A 23,851-nucleotide genomic window follows, 5' to 3' on the forward strand; every position below is an offset into this window, starting at 1 on the left:
GTACAGTACATATTCTGTACAATTGACCACTAAATGGTAACACCAGAATACGTTTTTCAACTTGTTTAAGTCGGGGTCCACGTTAATCAATTCATGGTACAAATATATACTATCAGCATAATACAGTCATCACACAGGTTAATCATCATTGTATATACATTGAATTGTTTACATTATTTACAATCCGGGGGGTGGGATGAGGAGCTTTGGTTGATATCAGAACTTCAGTCATCAACAATTGCATCAACAGAGAAATGGACATTGAAACAGTGTAGGTCTTATTTAGTAGGATATGTACAACCAGCAGAGAACATAGTGAGTTCGGATAGCATAAGAACAAGTATATACATTAGAAGTACATTTGATTATTTACAGTAGGTTATTTATAATCCGGGGGATGGGATGTGAATGGAGGAGGGTATTAGTAAAGTGTTGAAGTTGCCTGAAGGTGTTTTTTTAAAGCAGTTTTGAAGGAATATAGAGATGCACTTAGTTTTATACCTGTTAGGAGTGCATTCCACATTGATGTGGCATAGAAAGAGAATGAGTTAAGACCTTTGTTAGATCGGAATCTGGGTTCAACGTGGTTTGTGGAGCTCCCCCTGGTGTTGTGGTTATGGTGGTCATTTACGTTAAGGAAGTAGTTAGACATGTACTTCGGTAGCAGGGAGGTGTAGCGGATTTTATAGACTAGGCTCATTGCAAGTTGTTTTACTCTGTCCTATACAATCTCTGTTTCCATATGAGTTGGGAAATCGTGTTAGATGTAAATATAAACAAAATACAATGATTTGCAAATCATTTTCAACCCATATTCAGTTGAATATGCTCTAAAGACAACACATTTGAAGTTCAAACTGATAAACATTTTTTCCTTTGCAAATGATCATTACCTTTCGAATTCGATGCCAGCAACACGTGACCAAGAAGTTGGGAAAGGTGGCAATAAATATTGATAAAGTTGAGAAATGCTCATCAAACACTTATTTGGAACATCCCACAGGTGTGCAGGCTAATTGGGAACAGGTGAGTGCCATGATTGGGTATAAAAACAGCTTCCCAAAAAATGCTCAGTCCGTCACAAGAAAGGATGGGGCGAGTGGTCACCACTTTGTCCACAACTGCGTGAGCAAATAGTCAAACAGTTTAAGAACAACGTTTCTCAAAGTTTAATTGCAATAAATTCAACTGGTTTAAATGTAACTTAGATATTGGGTTTCTCTTTGTAAAAGCGCTTTGAGTCACTACAGAAAACGCTATATAAATATAGCGTTTTGGCCCCATTCGTCCCGGTTTACCTGACACATGAAACGTGACAAAATGGCAACAGCGGAGGAGTAAGAAAGTGGTATAGCTCGGTGGGTAGAGTGGACCGTGCAAGCAACTTGAGGGTTCCAGGTTCGATTCCCGCTTCCGCCCTCCTCGTCACTGCCGTTGTGTCCTTGGGCAAGACACTTTACCCACCTGCTCCCAGTGCCAACCCACATTGGTTTGAATGTAATTTAGATATTGGGTTTCACTATGTAAAGCGCTTTGAGTCACTGGAGAAAAAGCGCTGTGTAAATATAATTCGCTTCACTTCAACAAAAATGTAACAAATAGGAACATATGAACATGCACACCTAGAATATGACTTCCATCTATCCATCAATTTTCTACCGCTTATTTCCTTCGGGATCGCTAGGGCCTATCTCAGCTACACCCCGGACAAGCCGCCACCTCATCATGGGGCAAACACAGATAGACAGACAACATTCACATTCACACACCTGGGACCAATTTAGTGTTGCCAATCAAACTATCCCCAGGTGCATGTCTTTGGAGGTGGGAGGAAGCCGGAGTACCCGGAGGGAACCCACGCAGTCACAGGGAGAACATGCAAACTCCACACAGAAAGATCTAGAGCGCGGCACTGAACCCAGGACAACTCAGGACCTTCGTATTGTGAGGCACATGCACTAACCCATCAAGGTTTATTGGCGCTCTCTACTTCTCCCTATGTCCATGTACCAAAAAATTCATAAATTTTACTTATTGAAACCGATACCGATAGGTTGATTGGCAACACTAAATTGGCGCAAGTCTGTGAATGTTGTCGGTCTACCTGTGTTGGCCCAGAGATGAGGTGGCGACTTGTCCAGGATGTACCCCGCCTTCCGCCCGATTGTAGCCGAGATAAGCACCAGCAACCCCAAGACCCCAAAGGGAATAGGCGGTAGAAATGGATGGATGGAGTTGAAGGTGTGCCCAAACTCTTGGCCTGTACTGTATATTCTATGACCATTTCAAGTTAAACGCTGTGTTTTTGGAACGTTCAACCACGACCTTTTGCATTCTGAGAAGCAAGAAGAGAACGGTTCGGTATCTGAGACCTGAACCCTGGTCGTCATTGGTTGACGTAGATGGGTTCATGGGTAGTTTGCAGACATTGGGTCTCACAGTGCTCTGCTTTCAATGGCAGGTGGAGAAGAAACAGAAGGAGAAGAATGTGGTGCATATACAGTATCCAATTATGCGATTGGATACTTGCACCTCCTTGTAGTTGGGAGTCTGTGTGGCGACGGAAACGAGTACGTTCATGTCAAGTGAACGTACTCAAAGACCAACGCCTGCGAGTCTTTGATTTGAACTCACAACCTACCGATCTCATGGCGAACACTCAAACCTCTAGGCAACCGAGGCAGAGGTGTGTTATCGCGTATAGAAAGGAAGCAGACAACTAGATAGTAGGGGTGCAACGGTACGTGTATTTGTATTGAACCGTTTCGGTACGGGGGGTTTCGGTTCGGTTCGGAGGTGTACCGAACGAGTTTCCACACGGACATATTAGGTAGCGCACCACACGTTGTGTAAACAATGCACATTGAGGCACAACACACGGCAGGCTAGCAGCGACCAGGCTAGGACAACATGTAAAAGCCAGAGCTGGAAGACCCTCATGCCTCGTTAACATATCCCGTTTGGAAACACTTTGGCTGGGCGGTGCGATACAACAATGGAGGACGGATGTTTGCCGACATTGATGAGCAGCAGTAGGGTACGCTTTTGCCAACACGTTAAACATGTTAACCCCTTTGAAGCGGCACCACCGCATTCATGCAGCCTTATCCTCGGCGAGTCAGGCAGGGTTGGAGCAATAACAAATGTATTTATTGCTCGTCGGGACCCAGGATGGACCGCTCGCCTGTGTATCGGTTGGGGACATCTCTACGCTGCTGATCCGACTCCGCTTGGGATGGTTTCCTGTGGACGGGACTCCCGCTGCTGTCTTGGATCCGCTTTGAACTGAACTCTTGCGGCTGTGTTGGATCCACTATGGATTGAACTTTCACAGCATCATCTTAGACCCGCTCGACATCCATTGCTTTCGGCCCCCTTGAGGGGGCAGGGGGTTGCCCACATATGTGGTCCTCTCCAAGGTTCTCGTAGTCATCATTGTAACCGACGTCCCACTGGGTGTGAGTTTTCCTTGCCCTAATGTGGGTTCTTCAGAGGATGTCGTAGTGGTTTGTGCAGTCCTTTAAAACACTTGTGATTTAGGATTATATAAATAAACATTGATTGATTGATTGATTGATTATTGCAGCAGATTTAAGACCATCCATCCATTTTCTACTGCTTGTCCCGTCCGGGGTCGCGGGAGGCTCCTGTATTGCATTAAAAACTAGATTTTGACCCACTTCTATGGTGGAAGAACAGTGAGCCCATATATCCAGGCTGGGGGGGGAAAAGAAAAGTTAATCTGAGGCTGAGTTGACTTCAAACTGTTTAATGTTGCACTTTTTATAAGTAGAAGAAAAGTTTTGTCATTTTATTTCATCAGAGCAATAACTTGAGGCAGTTTAATGTTGATGAACCTGGACCCCGGGTTCTTAAACAAGTTGAAAAACTTATTGGGGTGTCAATTGTACGAATATGTACTGTACTATGCAATCTACTAATAAAGTCTCAATCAATCAATCAATCAAAAAAAGCAATTTATATGTAGAAAGGTTTTGTTAAGAAACTATTCTGAGCCTTAACTTATTTAGTTTTTATTTTATATATGTTGACCACATAAACCCTGGCAATAGACCCTGTGTGTATATGTATGCCATTGTTTACAAATTTTGTAAATAAATAACCCAAAAATTAAAATTTTGTTGCTTTCTTACTGTACCAAAAATGAACCGAACCGTGACCTCTAAACCGAGGTACGTACCGAACTGAAATTTTTGTGTACTGTTACACCCCTACTGGAGAGTCTGTATTAACAGATTGCTCGTTAATTACAAACTACGTGTCTGTCTTTGGAAGAATGTTGCACCTTCTGGAGACAACCCAAAAAAAACACCCCAAGCAAGTCATGCACACGTTTACGCTCTCATCTCGTCAGTCCATGTGTGTGTATACCAAGCACAGACGCTCAACGGGGATCTCTGAAGTGACTGACAGGGCCGGTCGATGGACAAACAAGAAGTCCCCAGGAGACAGTTCTCACAACGCGGGCCTGACAGAAAGCCTTTGCACAGGTGGCTGCGCGGGACTCGACCTCTACGGGGACTCGACTGTCCGAAGAGTTAATGGATAAAGCAGGTGACCGTGACCTGGAACGCATTCCTGGATCTGTTTTGGTGGAAATCTGCCTTTTTGAATGTCAGATGTAGGACGGGACAGATGTTTTCTATAGTGCCTCAAGCTGACTTGATCTGCCCCTGCTTTAGAGTAACACCGAAATACAACAAGGAGGGCAAAAGGTGACCTTTTTAAAAGAGTGCGAAGAAGCCAGGAAGGGAACATGAGAAGCCTGTGTGACAGGAAAGGTGATGACCCAACTTATCTTTTGAGCTGGAGCCAATATCTGCTTCTTTCGAGCCAAATCCCATTTCCACCTATGTTGGGTTTTTGTTGTCAAAATAAGTCTTCCAATGCACTCTACACTTAGTTACCGACCAAATCTATCAAAAGGAGTAGATCAATCAATCAATCAATCAATCAATCAATCAATGTTTATTTATATAGCCCTAAATCACAAATGTCTCAAAGGACTGTACAAACCACTACGACTACGACATCCTCGGAAGAACCCACATAAGGGCAAGGAAAACTCACACCCAGTGGGACGCCAGTGACAATGATGACTATGAGAAACCTTGGAGAGGACCTCAGAAGTGGGCAACCCCCCCCCCCCTAGGGGATCGAAAGCAATGGATGTCGAGCGGGTCTAACATGATACTGTGAAAGTTCAATCCAGTGGCTCCAACACAGCCGCGAGAGTTCAGTTCAAAGCGGATCCAAGACAGCAGATAATGCCGATGTCATATTTGAATGACGTTCGCTCAGTGAAATAACCTTCTTCTACGCACCCCAAAACCAGTGAAGTTAACACGTAAATAAAAACAGAATACAATGATTTGGAAATCCTTTTCAATTTATATTCAATTGAATAGACTGCAAAGACAAGATATTGAATGAGAAACTTAATTTGTTTTGCAAATAATCATTAACTTAGAATTTAATGGCAGCAACATATTGCAAAAAAGTTGGCACATGGGCATTTTTACCACTGTGTTACATGGCCTTTCCTTTTAACAACACTCAGTAAACCTTTGGGAACTGAGGAGACCAAAATTTGAAGTGGAATTGTTTCCCATTCTTGCTTGATGCACAGCTTAAGTTGCTTAACAGTATTTTAGGCTTCATGACGCGCCACACATTTTCAATGGGAGACAAGTCTGGACTACAGAAGTTGTTGTAACTCGTGGCTTGGCATTGAAATAAGCAGGGGCGTCCATGATAACGTTGCTTGGATGGCAACTCAAACCTGAATGTACATTTCAGCATTAATGGAGCCTTCACAGATAAGTAAGTAACCCATGCCTTGGGCAATAATGCACCCCCATATCATCACAGATGGTGGCTTTTGAACTTTGTGCCTATAACAATGCGGATGGTTATTTTCCTCTTTGGTCCGGACATCACGTCCACAGTTTTCAGACATATTTTGAAATGTGGTCTCGTCAGACCACTGAACACTTTTCCACTTTGCATCAGTCCATCTTAGGTGAACACAGGCCCAGTGAAGCCGGAGGGGTTTCTGGGTGTTGTTGATAAATGGCTTTCGCTTTGCATAGTAGAGTTTTAACTTGCACTTACAGATGTAGCGACAAACTGTAGTTACTGACAGTGGTTTTCTGAAGTGTTCCTGAGCCCACGTGGTGATATCCCTTACACACTGATGTCACTTTTGATGTTGTACTGCCTGAGGGATCACAGTTCTGTAATATCATTGCTTATGTGCAGTGATTTCTCCAGATTCTCTGAACCCTTTGATGATATTTCGGACCGTAGATGGTGAAATCCCTAACTTATTTGCAACAGCTGGTTGAGAAATGTTGTTCTCAAACAATTTGCTCACGCATTTGTTTACATAGTGGTGACCCTCGCCCCATCCTTGTTTGTGAATGACTGAGCATTTCAGGGAAGCTGCCTTTATACCCAATCATGGCGCCCACCTGTTCCCCGGTGGGATGTTCCAAATAAGTGTTTGATGAGCATTCCTTAATTTTCTCAGTCTTTTTTAGCCACTTGTGCCAGGTTTTTTGACACATGTTGCAGGCATCAAATTCCAAATGAGCTAATATTTGCAAAAAATTAAGTTTTCCAGTTTGAATGTTAAGTATATTGTCTTTGCAGTCTATGCAACTGAATATAAGTTGAAAAGGATTGGCAAATAAATGATAAATGGGTTGTACTTGTATAGCGCTTTTCTACCTTCAAGGTACTCAAAGCGCTTTGACACTACTTCCACATTTACCCATTCACACACACATTCACACACTGATGGAGGGAGCTGCCATGCAAGGCGCCAACCAGCACCCATCAGGAGCAAGGGTGAAGTGTCTTGCTCAGGACACAGCGGACGTGACGAGGATGGTTCTAGGTGGAATTTGAACCAGTGACCCTCGGGTTGCGCATGGCCACTCTCCCACTGCGCCACGCCGTCCCGCAATCATTGTATTCTGTTTTTATTTACCATTTACACAATGTCCCAACTTCAATGGTTTTGGGTTTTGTACGTTTGAGGCAATCTCTATCATGCTGCTTCCTGGTAGTTCTCTAACTTCAAGTCCAAATAGGAATAATGTTTTCTCCTCTGACCCATTAAATACGTGAGCCTCTTGTCTTGGCGTTCTGGACGGCATTTAGCCTTTCTCAAAGAAAAATGTCCTATGCTTGCGTTGTTTTAGGCTGTTGAAACCATTCAAATCGCAAAAAGGATAAACGTTTATCCAGACATCCAGACCTCCGTGAGAAGTAAACAAGGTGGGCGTAAGTTTGCAGGATTTTACGAAAAAACGACAGGTTTGCAGTGATCACTTCGTGAACGGTTTGTTTGATATACTTTGAACGTTTAGTATGTCCCATGTCAGTAATATGTTGATCTTATTTGTATTTTATTTTGTTTCGGAGTTCTTGAAACACATTTTTTGCTACGGGTGTTTCGTAAACCACCAACTCGGCGGGTCTAAATAAAATAAATCAAATGTGAGAAAAACTAAAAAGAGTTAAGATTTTACCAAAGACAACAATGATAAATAAATTTTTCCGCACGTACACAATGTTGACATCTATGGTTATATAACAATCATAAATGAATCTCTCAGCCCATACACAGTGTTGACATCTATAGTTATATTTTCATAAACAATCATTAATTAATCTTTTAGCACATACAAAATGTTGACATCTAAAGTTATATTTTGATAAACTATCATAAATTAATGTTTTAGCACGTTCACAATGTTGACACATATAGTTATATTTTGATAAACAATGATAAATGGTTCTTTTAGCACATACACAACGTGACATCTATAGTTATATTTTGATACACAAATATTAATTTATTTTTTCAGCACATACACAATGTTGCCACCTATAGTTATATTTTGATTAACAATCAAACAAATCTTTCAGCACGTACACAATGTTGACATCTATAGTTACATAACAATCATGAATGGATCTCTCAGCACATACACAATGTTGACATCTATAGTTATATTTTGATAAACAATCATAAATTAATCCTTCAGCACGTACACAATGTTGACTTCTATAGTTATATTTTGATAAACAATCATAAATGAATCCTTTAGCACGTACATATTGTTGACATCTATAGTTATACTTAGATAAACAATCATAAATAAATCTTAAAGCACGTACACAATGTTGACATCTATAGTTATTCTTTGATAAACAATCATAAGTGTATCGTTCAGCACATACACAATGTTGACATCTATATTTATATTTTGATAAACAATCATAAATGAATCCTTTAGCACTTACATATTGTTGACATCTATAGTTATATTTTGATAAACAATCATAAATGAATCCTTTAGCACGTACATATTGTTGACATCTATAGTTATATTTAGATAAACAATCATAAATGAATCTTAAAGCATGTACACAATGTTGACGTCTATAGTTATATTTTCATAAACAATCATAAATTAATCCTTCAGCACGTACACAATGTTGACTTCTATAGTTATATTTTGATAAACAATCATAAATGAATCCTTTAGCACGTACATATTGTTGACATCTATAGTTATACTTAGATAAACAATCATAAATAAATCTTAAAGCACGTACACAATGTTGATGTCTATAATTATATTTTGATAAACAATTATAAATGAATATTTCAGCACATACACAATGTTGACATCTATGGTTATATCTTGATAAACAATCATAAACTAATCCTTCAGCACGTACATATTGTTGACATCTATAGTTATATTTCAGGGGTCGGCAACTTTTAGCATACAAATAGCCATTTGTGCCCATTTCCCCCCAAAGAAAACCCAACTTGAGCCGCAAACTCTGTTCGATTCCTAAAACGACGATAACACCACTTACAGTTTTGTAACACGTATGCTATAGAATTTATGAAATCAAACACTTGACAACGATTCACATTTTATTTCTGGGTATAAGCAAATCACCAAATTATTTTGAACATTCGAAAAAAAATACACTGGTCCTTCCTTTATTAATGAATTTGGAAAAAGTCAAGTCGCACCAATATTTTAAAGGCATACAACTGCAGCATTTTTCATCTGGCTAAAAGAGAAAAGAACAACCACGTCATCAATGAAAGCAAATTAATCCATCCATGAAGCCTTAAATGTTCTATTTTCATCAGAAATGTGTCTCTTTTTTGATCCGTCCATTGCTAGCTTACCGGGTGTTGACCGCTAAACACAATACAATTGCTTGGCAGCAAGAGATGACGCGGACCTTAACGCTTTTCCGAGCTTTCATTGGTTTTGCCGTGTGGAATGATGTCTGGCGCACCAGATAGTTTGACATGTTTGGGAACGCGACCAACAGATATGCAACCTTACCCGAGCAAAAACTATGCATGATTTATCCGGGAGAGTCTTGGTACCAATGTTCTTCACCCAGCCACACACAAAGAAGTTGTGGACCTTAACGCTTTTCCGAGCTTTCATTGGTTTTGCCGTGTGGAATGATGTCTGGCGCACCTGATAGTTTGACATGTTTGCGAACGCGACCAACAGATATGCAACCTTACCCGAGCAAAAACTATGCATGATTTATCCGGGAGAGTCTTGGTACCAATGTTCTTCACCCAGCCACACACAAAGAAGTTGTGGACCTTGACGCTTTTCCGAGCTTTCATTGGTTTTGCCGTGTGGAATGATGTCTGGCGCACCTGATAGTTTGACATGTTTGGGAACGCGACCAACAGATAATTCTTGATATCACTCGGTTTAGGGATCTATTCCATTGCATAGTTGGATTATTTGCTCGTATCTGCTTTTAGTAACTAGACCTCTATTGTACTCAAATCGTTCACACAAAGTAGCCAAGTAGGTTTAGATGACCATCGTTCACCAGAAGTAAATGTCTTGTGACTCGATACAAACAATAAGCCCCAAAAACGCAAAAATCTGAGGACATAACGAGACTATGGAAGGACTAGAACCGAGTCATGCGGGCTGGCTTGGCCTCACATGGCATTCCTGATAAGTAGATAGGCTTTTACTAGGACTGGCACAGACGTAGGCTCCGACATTCAAGACAGCGCATGCTGGTATGCCTCAAGGAGAAGAAAAGGGGAAATTGGCTCAGAAATGTGCATGAATCAGCGGAAAAATACAGGCACCGTTTCGGTACCAAGGGTGGAGCCGGACACAATGATGACTCTTGGTTGGTTGATTGGACGACAAATTGTAATTTCTGTTTGAAGATAGGAATGAGCAAAATATACATCCATCCATCTTCTTCAGCTTATCCGAGGTCGGGTCGCGGGGGTAGCAGCCTAAGCAGGGAAGCCCAGACTTCCCTCTCCCCAGCCACTTCGTCCAGCTCTTCCACCATTTTCAACTTATTTCAACAGTTTCACCGTCAGAACATTCCTCTTAAAGGGGAACATTATCACCAGACCTATGTAAGCGTCAATATATACCTTGATAGTGCAGAAAAAAGACCATATATTTTTTTAACCAATTTCCGACTTCTAAATGGGTGAATTTTGGCAAATTATACACCTTTCTGTTTATCGCTCATTTTGCGATGACGTCAGAACGTTACGTCTCCGAGGTAATACGGCCGCCATTTTCATTTTCAACACATTGCAAACATTGGGTCTCAGCTCTGTTATTTTCCGTTTTTTCGACTATTTTTTGGAACTTTGAGAACATCATGCCTCGTCGGTGTGTTGTTTGAGGGTGTAACAACACTAACAGGGAGGGATTCAAGTTGCACCACTGGCCCGAAGATGCAAAAGTGTCTGCCGCCAGACCCCCATTGAATGTGCCAGAGTGTCTCCACATTTTAACGGCGATGACAGACATGGCACAGAGATGTATGGATAACCTGCAGATGCATTTGCAACGATAAAGTCAACAAAATCACAAAGGTGAGTTTTGTTGATGTTGACTTATGTGCTAATCAGACATATTTGGTTGCGGCGTGACTGCCAGCTAATCGATGCTAACATGCTACACTAATCGACGCTAACATGCTATTTACCGGCGGTGCTAAAGCAGACATGGCACAGAGATGTATGGATAACCTGCATGATAAAGTCAACGAATTCACAAAGGTGAGTTTTGTTGATATTGACTGCCAGCTAATCGATGCTAACATGCTACGCTAATCGATGTTAACATGCATTTTACCGGCGGTGCTAAAGCAGACATGGCACAGAGATGTATGGATAACCTACAGATGCATTTGCAACTATATTACGTTTCCTTCCACCCACATTTAATGCAAAAAAAACACTTAACAATCAAAGGATTTAAGTTGCTCCAGTGTCACGAGATGCGAAAGTCCTGATCATTTGGTCCGCACATTTTACCGGCGATGCTAACGTAGCTATTCGGCCATGCTATGGCTATGAATAGCGTCAATAGCTATTCGCTCAATAGCTTCAGTTTCTTCTTCAATACTTTCATACTCCAACCATCCGTTTCAATACATGCGTAATCTGCTGAATCGCTTAAACCGCTGAAATCCGGGTCTGAATCCGAGCTAATGTCGCTATATCTTGCTGTGCTATTCACAATTGTTTGTTTACATTGGCAGCACTGTATGACGTCACAGGGAAATGGATAGTCGCATGGCAAATAGCGAAAATCAAGCACTTTAAAGCTTTTTTTAGGGATATTCCGGGACCGGTAAAATTTTGAAAAAAACTTCAAAAAATACAACAAGCCACTGGGAACTGATTTTTATTGTTTTTAACCCTTTTGAAATTGTGATAATGTTCCCCTTCAATCAGGACAAAAAACTAAGTTGTTTTTCGAACTGGAAAATGTCCTAGTTTTCATGAAATTCCGTAATAATTAGGGACAGCGTGGCGAAGTTGGTAGAGTGGCTGTGCCAGCAATCAGAGGGTTACTGGTTCAATCCCCACCGTCTACCATCCTAGTCACGTCCGTTGTGTCCTTGGGCAAGACACTTCACCCTTGCTCCTGATGGGTCCTGGTGAGCACCTTGCATGGCAGCTCCCGCCGTCAGTGTGTGAATGGATGAATGTGGAAATACTGTCAAAGCGCTTTGGGCTCCTTAAAAAGGGGTAGAAAAGCGCTATACAAGTACAACCCATTTACCATTAATCACTAATTATGTAATTTTACTACATCAATATTTCTCGACCAATTTAAAAAATCCCAACACCAACCATTTCGACTCATTCAGACCATTCAAGTTTATTTTTACTATTTTCTCCAAAATTTCCTTCTTTTCCGAAATTCACATTTTTGGGAAAAACCCATTGTTATCAATGGGACATTCTTATTTTTCAAAGTTCCGCAACTCTCACATTTTTCATCTGATTCAAACGGTTCCAACTTCAAAAATGTTTTGCCTGTTTGGGAATTGTGTGCTCTACTTCAAAGATTCTAACAAAAAATTCCAGGATTTCAGTGCAACTTCAGCATTGGAGCATTCAACATAATCTCTGGGAGATTATAAAATTTCACCTATTTGGGTTAAAAATATTTTATGCAGACCAGTAATTATATTTTGCAAGTAAAGTGCCGTCCGTGCTGTCTAGAGCTTGGCAGAGTAACCGTGTAGTACTCTTCCATATCAGTAGGTGGCAGCAAGTAGCTAATTGCTTTGTAAACATCGTATCTAATGCTTAAACCCCAGATAAACAAATAGTGAATGCCCCTAAATAAAACAAATTGAAGCTTAGGGATGGCTTTGCAAAACAAAATTACAACTGAACTGGCTGCAAAGTACACAAAAACAAAATGCTGGACGACAGCAAAGACTTACTGTGGCGCACATGACATGACAATCAACAACGTCCACACGAACTAAGATAGTGTCCGCACAACTGAAATATTCTCGATTGCTAAAACAAAGCAGGTGCGGGAAATAGCGCTTTAAGGAAGACATGAAACTGCTATAGGAAAATACCAACAGAACAGGAAAAGCCACTAAAATAGAAGCGCAAGACAAGAACTAAAGCACTTTACACATGAAAACACCAAAAAACTCCAAATAAGTCACGGCGTGATGTGACAGGTCGTGACAGTACTTTGAGACAAGAGCTATAGTGATGGTTGGTCATGGTTTGAATTCATATCCAACAATTGCCGGAATTACTTTTTACTGTCAGTATCAGCTACTAATTGGGGTGTAACTCTACGCGTATTTGTATTGAACTGTTTCTGTACGGGGGTTTCGATTCGGTACGGGGGTGCACCGAACGAATTTCTAGACTAAAGTCTTAACAAGCTGCTTTGCTTCTTCTGCCTCTGTCTCAGCACCCAGCATTGTCCTACCCACACAACCATCTGATTGGTTACATATATAGCAGTAACAGCCATTTAGCAGTGCATATTCAGAGCGCATGTAGTAAATGCTTCAGCGTCAAGCAGATAGGTGTTTAGCAGGTGAACATAAGGCAGCGTACTCTCCCCAAATGATAATAAACACCTCCCAGTCAACTACTACTAACATCACTATGAGCCTGTTGACCTTCTAGAAACTTAAACTGCAGCTCAGCTTGCTCGCAGTTCTGGCTTGAGGTGAAGGCTGATTAGCTTTTGGTGTAACGTTAGCTCATTTTGCGGTGTGTGTGTGTGCGTGTTTTACGGACAGAAAAGCTTTGAATGGCATCACATGATGATAGAATATATCCATCCATTTTCTACCACTTATTCCTTTTTTGGGGTCGCGGGGGGGGGCTGGCGCCTATCTCAGCTACAATCGGTAACATTTACATAATAAAAATTAACTACAGGCTTCCCAAATGCTCTGATAAATTAAGCATGATGAGTTGACTTGAAACTGTTTAATGTTGCACTTTTTATATGCAGAAGAAAAGTATTTTTCATTTTATTTCATCTGAGCAGCAATTTGAGGCCGTTTAATGTGGATTAACGTGGGCGGAATTATTATAGTGTTCCCAATGTTAAAAGGATAAAGCCATTGTTTACAAATTTGGTAAGTAAATAACCAAAAAATGTATTGTTTGTTGTTTTCTTACTGTAACGAAAATGACCTCTAAACCAAAAATTTTGTACACCGTTACACCCCGAGCTACTAAGTTACATTTTTTTATGTTTTCTGCTGACGGTGTGCCTCCGCATTTTTTCAATGAAAGAAATGTGCCAAAAAAGGTTGAAATAGACTGATCTAGTTGGTTATTGTCCCCGAAATAAGCCTGTTTTCACGCCCGCTTTCCCACTATATAAACAGCTTGCTTGCCCAATCACGTTACATCTACAGATTTGAATAAAAAACTGCACACACAAGGAGACGAAGCAGAAGAACGAGGAAGTTACAGCCATAACGACGCCGTCTGTAATAGAGTGATTCTATGTTGTTTGCTGCCCTCTCCTGGTGAATGTTGGCTATAGCGTTATGGGATTGCTTTTTGATTGGCCAACAATTTACGTGGTGTTGGGCACGGACTCTGTTCTGAAGCCCACAGTAAAGAGACGTAACTTCATCACCTTGCCTGGTTGTTGACTCCAACCCAATATATTACACCGTCGACGAGCAAAATGAAGAAATAAATGGCAAAACAAAGGTTACTCAAATAGTGAAAGGTAAGTGTTGTTGTTTTTTTTAGTAACCAGTAAGCACAGTACAGTTAGTAGAACAACTGTGTTTTTATTACTGTGTATTTGATAGGAGCCGTCTGAAATTCAACTATTTATTTTATTTATATATATAATAAAATAAAAAAATATATAGCTAGAATTCACTATATATATATATATATACATAGATATATATATATATATATATATATATTATAAAATACTCGAGTTGGTGAATTGTGGATGTAAATATATTCCTCCCCTCTTAGCCACGCCCCCGCCCCAACCACGCCTCCGCCCCACCCCTGACCACGCCCCCACCCCACACCCCACACTTTCCGAAATCCGAGGTCTCAAGGTTGGCAAGTATGGAGTAAGGACGGTGGAGCACATGTCACCATTTACACATGGCTTTCTGAAAGGGTATCTTCCGGCCGCACGAAGCATTGCGAATTGTGCCAGAGTGGCCCTTCTGTTCAAAGATGTTAGTGTTTCCTGTCGTCACGCCGCACTGCACCTTGTCTCCTTTTTGCTGGTTGGACTGTATTTCACTGGCGTGGCTGTCACAATATTTACTGAACAGACCAACTCATATCATCCTGCCGGCAAAACGCAGCCATTCCAAAACATGCTTTATCTTTTCAGACAGATTTGCAGTTGTGCACACCACTACCGGCTGATATTTTATCCGAGGGTGTAACCATTGATTAGTAGATCAATTAATATTCCCACATTTCAAGTGTATGTGCTCGGCAAGTTTGCCCTCTGGAAGACGGATATCGATGCAAGACCTTTAAAAGGAGAATCGATCGAGTTTATCGATACTAGATAAAGGAAAACATTGTTTCAATGTTGGGTTCTGAAGTTGAGTTGACCATTGAATTTAGGTTATTTCTCAACCAATATTCTACAACACAAACACGACGTTGAAACAATTTGTTTTACTATGTTAATTTGACCGTTGAATTTTGGTCATTTTCCCGACCAATAGTAACACAAACACAACGTTGAAACAATTTGTTTTTAACTATGTTAATTTGACCATTGAAATTTGGTAATTTTCCCGACCAATGTTCTACAACATAAATGAGACGTTGAAACAACATGTTTTAACGTTGATTTGACCATTGAGTTTTGGTCATTTTTCAACCAATATTCTACAACACAAACACGACGTTGAAACATTTTGTTTTTAACTATGTTAATTTGACCGTTGGATTTTGGTCATTTTTCCGACAGATATTCTACAACACAAACACGAAGTTGAAACAATTTGTTTTAACTATGTTAATTTGACCGTTGAATTTTGGTAATTTCTCAACCAATATTCTACAACACAAACACGATGTTGAAACAATTTGTTTTTAACTATGTTAATTTGACCGTTGAATTTTGGTCATTTTTCCAACCAATGTTCTACAATATAAATATGACGTTGAAACAACATGTTTTAACGTTGATTTGACCATAGAGTTTTGGTCATTTTTCAACCAATATTCTACAACACAAACACGACATTGAAACAATTTTTTTTTAACTATGTTAATTTGAGCGTTGAATTTTGGTCATTTTCCAGACCAATATTCTACAACATAAATATGACATTGAAACAACATGTTTTTACAACGTTGATTTGACCATTGAATTTTGGTAATTTTCTCAACCAATATTCTACAACACAAATACGACTTTGAAACATTTTCTTTTAAACTATGTTAAAATTGACCATTGAATTTTGATAATTTTCCCGACCAATGTTCTAAAACATGAATATGACGTTGAAACAACATGTTTTAACGTTGATTTGACCATTGAGTTTTGGTCATTTTTCAAACAATATTCTACAACACAAACAAAACGTTGAAACAATTTGTTTTTAACTATGTTAATTTGACCGTTGCATTTTGGTCATTTCTCAACCAATATTCTACAACACAAACACGATGTTGAAACAATTTGTTTTACTATGTTAATTTGACCGTTGAAATTTGGTCATTTTCCCGACCAATATTCTACAACACAAACACGACATTAAAACAATTTGTTTTAACTATGTTAATTTGACCGTTGAATTTTGGTCATTTTTCCGACCAATGTTCTATAACATAAATATGACATTGAGCAACAATGTTTTTACAAAGTTGAGTTAACAATTGAATTTTGATCATTTCTCAACAAATATTCTACAACACAAACACGACGTTGAATTTTTTTTTTTTAACTATGTTAATTTGACCATTGAATTTTGGTAATTTTCCCGAACAATATTCTACAACATAAATAAAACGTTTAAACCACACGTTTTTACAACGTTGATTTGACCACTGAGTTTTGGTAATTTTCTCAACCAATATTCTACAACACAAATACGACATTGAAACATGTTCTTTTAAAATATGTTAAAATTGACCATTGAATTTGGGTAATTTTCCCGACCAATGTTCTAAAACATGAATATGACGTTGAAACAACATGTTTTTTTACGTTGATTTGACTATTGAGTTTTGGTCATTTTTCAACCAATATTCTACAACACAAACAAAACGTAGAAACAATTTGTTTTTAACTAAGTTAATTTGATCGTTGAATTTTGGTCATTTCTCAACCAATATTCTACAACACAAACGAAACGTTGAAACAATTTGTTTTTAACTATGTTAATTTGATCGTTGAATTTTGGTCATTTCTCAACCAATATTCTACAACACAAACAAAACGTTGAAACAATTTGTTTTTAACTATGTTAATTTGACCGTTGAATTTTGGTCATTTCTCAACCAATATTCTACAACACAAACACGATGTTGAAACAATTTGTTTTACTATGTTAATTTGACCGTTGAAATTTGGTAATTTTCCCGACCAATATTCTACAACACAAACACGACAGTAAAACAATTTGTTTAAACTACGTTAATTTGACCGTTGAATTTTGGTAATTTCTAAACCAATATTCTACAACACAAACACGATGTTGAAATAATTTGTTTTTAACTAAGTTAATTTGACCGTTGAATTTTGGTCATTTTCCCAACCAATATTCTACAACATAAATATGACATTGAAACAACATGTTTTTACAACGTTGATTTGACCATTGAATTTTGGTAATTTTCTCAACCAATATTTTACAACACAAATACGACTTTGAAACATTTTCTTTTAAACTATGTTAAAATTGACCATTGAATTTTGGTAATTTTCCCGACCAATGTTCTAAAACATGAATATGACGTTGAAACAACATGTTTTAACGTTGATTTGACCATTGAGTTTTGGTAATTTTTCAACCAATATTCTACAACACAAACAAAACGTTGAAACAATTTGTTTTTAACTATGTTAATTTGACCGTTGAATTTTGTTCATTTCTCAACCAAAATTCTACAACATAAACACGATGTTGAAACAATTTGTTTTTAACTATGTTAATTTGACCATTGAATTTTGGTCATTTCTCAACCAATATTCTACAACACAAACACGACGTTGAAACAATTTGTTTTAACTATGTTAAATTTGACCATTGAATTTTGGTAATTTTCCCGACCAATATTCTACAACACAAAAACGATGTTGGAAAAATTTGTTTTTAACTATGTTAATTTGACCGTTGAAATTTGGTCATTTTCCCGACCAATATTCTACAACACAAACACGACGTTAAAACAATTTGTTTTAACTATGTTAATTTGACCGTTGAATTTTGGTAATTTTTCCGACCAATGTTCTACAACATAAATATGACATTGAACAACAATGTTTTTACAACGTTGAGTTAACAATTGAATTTAGGTTATTTTTCAACCAATATTCTACAACACATATACGACGTTGAAACAATTTGTTTTAAACTATGTTAGTTTGACCATTGAATTTTGGTCGTACCTCAACCAATATTCTACTACATAAATACGATGTTGAAACGACATGTTTTACGACGTTGATTTGATCATTGAATGTTGGTCATTTCCCAACCAATATTTGACAACACAAATACAACACTAAAACATGTTTTTGACGACGTATATTTGTCCATTAAATCTTGACCGTACCTTAACCAAAATTCTACAACATAAATACGACATTGAAAGAACATGTTTTACGACGTTGATTTGATCTAGGGCTGGGCGATATATCGATATACGCGATATATTGCGGGTTTGTCTCTCTGCGATATAGAAAATGACTATATCATAATCAGGGTTTCCCACACATTCATTTATTTGTGGTGCCCGCCACGAAAGAATTACGGCTGCCACAAATAAACATTTTTTTAAAAATAAAATAAAAAAATTTTTTTTAAATATATATTTTTTTTACGGCTTTTGACTCGCTCACCCGCTCATAAAAGCAAAGGGACTCTGTCTGTGAATGGAAATTGTTGTTACATATTATATAAATATGTAAATATGATATAAATATGTATATAAATATGTACATTAAGTGTTGTAATGATATTCTAACTCCGCGTTCTTTTTGGTCATCGCCGCCGCCACTGCCCCCCCCCCGTCACGGTGGCTTACACTTGCATCACATCTCATAAGCTTGACAACACACTGTGTCCAATGTTTTCACAAAGATAAAATTAGTCATATTTTTGGTTCGTTTAATAGTTAAAACAAATGTACATTATTGCAATCATTTGATAAAACATTGTCCTTTATAATTATAAAAGCTTCTTTTTTTTTTAAATCTACTACTCTGCTTGCATGTCGGCAGACTGGGGTAGATCCTGCTGCAATTCTATGTATTGAATGAATACAAAATCGTTTTGAATCGGAAAAATATCGTTTTTGAATCAAGAATCGAATCGACACGAAAAAAATCTATATAGTATTGAATCGTGACCCCAAGAATCGATGTTGAATCGAATCGTGGGACACGCAAAGATTCGCAGCCCTACAAGATAGCATGTTAGCATCGATTAGCTTGCAGTCATGCAGTGACCAAATATGTCTGATTAGCGCGCCACACAAGTCAATAACGTCAACAAAACTCACCTTTGTGCATTTATGCACAACGGTAAAAGTTTGGTGGTCAAAATGAGACCGAAAAAGAAGTGGCATAAAACAAGTCTTAGAAAGTCGGAGAAAGTTATATATGTAAACAAACTAGGGTGAGTTCAAAGACCGCCAAAATTAGTAGGACAAAACGGCGATCGCCAAATACTCGAATCGGTGAAGCATGTCTAATATAAACAGTAGGAGTGTGGGAAAAAAACGATTCGAATACAAATCAAATATTTTGTGCGATTCAGAATCAATTCTCATTTTTAAATAATCTATTATTCTTTATTTTTTTTATCAATCCAACAAACCACTACACAGCAATACCATAACATCGCAATCCAATTCCAAAACCAAACTTGACCCAGCAACACTCAGAACTGCAATAAACAGAGCAATTGAGAGGAGACATAAACACGACACAGAACAAACCAAAAGTAGTGAAACAAAAATGAATATTATCAACAACAGTATCAATATTAGTTATAATTTCAGCATAACAGTGATTAAAAATCCCTCATTGACATTATCATTACACATTTATAAAAAATAATAAAAAAGAACAATAGTGTCACAGTGGCTTACACTTGCATCAAATCTCTTAAGCTTGACAACACACTGTGTCCAATGTTTTCACAAAGATAAAAAAAGTCATATTTTGGCGTGCTGTGAAGCCATTGCCTTTGACACCTTCAACAAAATGTACAAACCGATTGTTAGTTCAGCAACATGTTGTGTGCAGCTTCCGCAATCACACGTACAAGATTGAAAGGCATACATACTGGGTGACACAGAGTACACTGATGGTTGTCATATAAACAATTTTAACACTCTTACTAATATGCGCCACACGGTGAAGCCACACCAAACAAGAATGACAAACACATTTCGGGAGAACATCCTCACAGTAACACAACATAAACGCAACACAACAAATACCCAGAATCCTTTGCATCCGTGACAATTCCTGAATATATTTTACACACCTGCAACCCCCAACCCCGCCCACCTTACCGACACACAAGGGGGGGGTTGCTGCTTGCGGGGTGTATTAAATAGTCAGGGTGTGTCATGGATGCAAAGGATTCTGGGTATTTGTTGTGTTGCGTTTATGTTGTGTTACTGGGAGGATGTTCTCCCGAAATGTGTTTGTTGTCATTCTTGTTTGGTGTGGCTTCACAGCGTGGCGCATATTACTAAGAGTGTTCAAATTGTTTATATCACAACCATTAGTGTACTCTGTGTCACCCAGTATGCCTTGCAGTTGTGTGCGTGTTGCTGCGGAAGCCACACACAACATGTTGCTGGACTGACAAGCAGATCTTACACGCTGTAGAAGACGACAAAGCCAATGGCTTCTTAGCACGCCCTAATACTTATTAACTGGGTGACTCCCAGCAGTCATTCTAGAGCATGGGTGTCAAACTCTGGCCCGCGGGCCAAATTTGGCCCGCCGTGTAATTTTATATGGACCTTGAGGCAATATCAATTTAACATTAGAGCTGGCCCGCCGATATCATACAGCGACGGTGCCGCTAAAACACCGCATTCACCGCTAATACTCATACTTGCCAACCTTCCCAATTTTCCCGGGAGACTCCCAAAGTTCAGTGCCCCCCCCCCCGAATTTCCACCATTCTCCCGAATTTCTGCCAAATTCCACCCGGACAACAATATTGGGGGCGTGCCTTTAAGGCACTCCCTTTAGCGTTCCATACAACCTGTCATCACGTCTGCTTTTCCTCTGTACAAACAGCGTGCCGAACCCAGTCACATTAATATTTGCGGCTTTTACACACACACACAAGTGAATGCAAAGCATACTTGGTCAACAGCCATACAGGTCACACTGAGGGTGGCCGTAGAAAAACAACTTTAACACTGTTACAAATATGCGCCACACTGTGCACCCACACCAAACAAGAATGACAAACACATTTCGGGAGAACAAATTGTATTTAGTATACCATTGATGATTTTTTGTTTGTTTTTTGAAAGTTGATTTTGCACTATTTAAGTTATTTGTTATAGCAAATTAGTGTAGCAAACTGAGCAGTAATTCACTTTTCATCCATGCACATTATCTTGCTACTTCAAGGCTTCAGTGTTTGATTCATTTATTATTATTATTTTATTTTCAAATTTATTATCAGCCTGTTGAAAAAAAAATATTTTGATGTTTACCTCAGAACGCTGCAAAGAGAAAAGAGGCATTCCATTTTTATTAAAATTGTATTTGATATGCCATTGATATTTTTTTATTATTATTATTTGAAACTGGAGTTTGCATGTCACTATAAAGTTATATAAGCCTTGCTTGCTCAATATTCAATGCAAAACTCATTTGCGTCCCTATTGAAGGTTCATTTGTTCAACTTTGGCCCGCGGCTTTGTTAAGTTTTAAATTTTGGCCCACTCTTTATTTGAGTTTGACACCCCTGTTCTAGAGAATGTTTGCGTCTCCTATTGTCTTCTTCGCTTTGTGACACGGGTCCTAAATGGCTCTTTGAATGGTAAAGGATACCGATCTCTGAACCATCCATCCATCCATCCATCTTCTTCCGCTTATCCGAGGTCGGGTCACGGGGGCAACAGCCTAAGCAGGGAAACCCAGACTTCCCTTTCCCCAGCCACTTCGTCTAGCTCTTCCCGGGGGATCCCGAGGCATTCCCAGGCCAGCCGGGAGACATAGTCTTCCCAACGTGTCCTGGGTCTTCCCCGTGGCCTCCTACCGGTTGGACGTCCCCTAAACACCTCCCTAGGGAGGCGTTCGGGTGGCATCCTGACCAGATGCCCGAACCACCTCATCTGGCTCCTCTCGATGTGAAGGAGCAGCGGCTTTACTTTGAGTTCCTCCCGGATGGCAGAGCTTCTCACCCTATCTCTAAGGGAGAGCCCCGCCACCTGGCGGAGGAAACTCATTTCGGCCGCTTGTACCCGTGATCTTATCCTTTCGGTCATGACCCAAAGCTCATGACCATAGGTGAGGATGGGAACGTAGATCGACCGGTAAATTGAGAGCTTTGCCTTCCGGCTCAGCTCCTTCTTCACCACAACGGATCGGTACAACGTCCGCATTACTGAAGACGCCTGTCGATCTCACGATCCACTCTTCCCCCACTCGTGAACAAGACTCCTAGGTACTTGAACTCCTCCACTTGGGGCGGGGTCTCCTCCCCAACCCGGAGATGGTACTCCACCCTTTTCCGGACGAGAACCATGGACTCGGACTTGGAGGTGCTGATTCTCATTCCGGTCGCTTCACACTCGGCTGCAAACCGATCCAGTGAGAGCTGAAGATCCCGGTCAGATGAAGCCATCAGGACCACATCATCTGCAAAAAGCAGAGACCTAATCCTGCGGTTACCAAACCAGAACCCCTCAACGCCTTGACTGCGCCTAGAAATTCTGTCCATAAAAGTTATGAACAGAATCGGTGACAAAGGACAGCCTTGGCGGAGTCCAACCCTCACTGGAAATGTGTTCGACTTACTGCCGGCAATGCGGACCAAGCTCTGACACTGATCGTGCAGGGAGCGGACCGCCACAATAAGACAGTCCGATACCCCATACTCTCTGAGCACTCCCCACAGGACTTCCCGAGGGACACGGTCGAATGCCTTCTCCAAGATCTCTGAACCATGTATATCAAATATTTCCAAATGGTTCAACCACCACACTGGATCGGTTAGCAGCCGAGTGTGAAGCGACCGGAATGAGAATCAGCACCTCCAAGTCCGAGTCCATGGTTCTCGCCCGGAAAAGGGTGGAGTGCCATCTCCGGGTTGGGGAGGAGACCCTGCCCCAAGTGGAGGAGTTCAAGTACCTAGGAGTCTTGTTCACGAGTGGGGGAAGAGTGGATCGTGAGATCGACAGGCGGATCGGTGCGGCGTCTTCAGTAATGCGGACGTTGTATCGATCCGTTGTGGTGAAGAAGGAGCTGAGCCGGAAGGCAAAGCTCTCAATTTACCGGTCGATTTACGTTCCCATCCTCACCTATGATCATGAGCTTTGGGTCATGACCGAAAGGATAAGATCACGGGTACAAGCGGCCCAAATGAGTTTCCTCCGCCGGGTGGCGGGGCTCTCCCTTAGAGATAGGGTGAGAAGCTCTGCCATCCGGGAGGGACTCAAAGTAAAGCCGCTGCTCCTCCACATCGAGAGGAGCCAAATGAGGTGGTTCGGGCATCTGGTCAGGATGCCACCCGAACGCCTCCCTAGGGAGGTGTTTAGGGCACGTCC

The 23,851-nt window shown here is 40.0% G+C and overlaps 1 protein-coding gene across 2 annotated transcripts in view; it reads right to left on the bottom strand.

The window, feature by feature from the left end:
• srgap2 (SLIT-ROBO Rho GTPase activating protein 2) overlaps positions 1-23,851 on the bottom strand; it is a 225,109-nt gene that overhangs the window by 199,931 nt on the left and 1,327 nt on the right. The window lies entirely within an intron of this gene.

Source organism: Nerophis ophidion, linkage group LG16 (assembly GCF_033978795.1).
Source record: "Nerophis ophidion isolate RoL-2023_Sa linkage group LG16, RoL_Noph_v1.0, whole genome shotgun sequence".
NCBI classification, from domain to species: domain Eukaryota; kingdom Metazoa; phylum Chordata; class Actinopteri; order Syngnathiformes; family Syngnathidae; genus Nerophis; species Nerophis ophidion.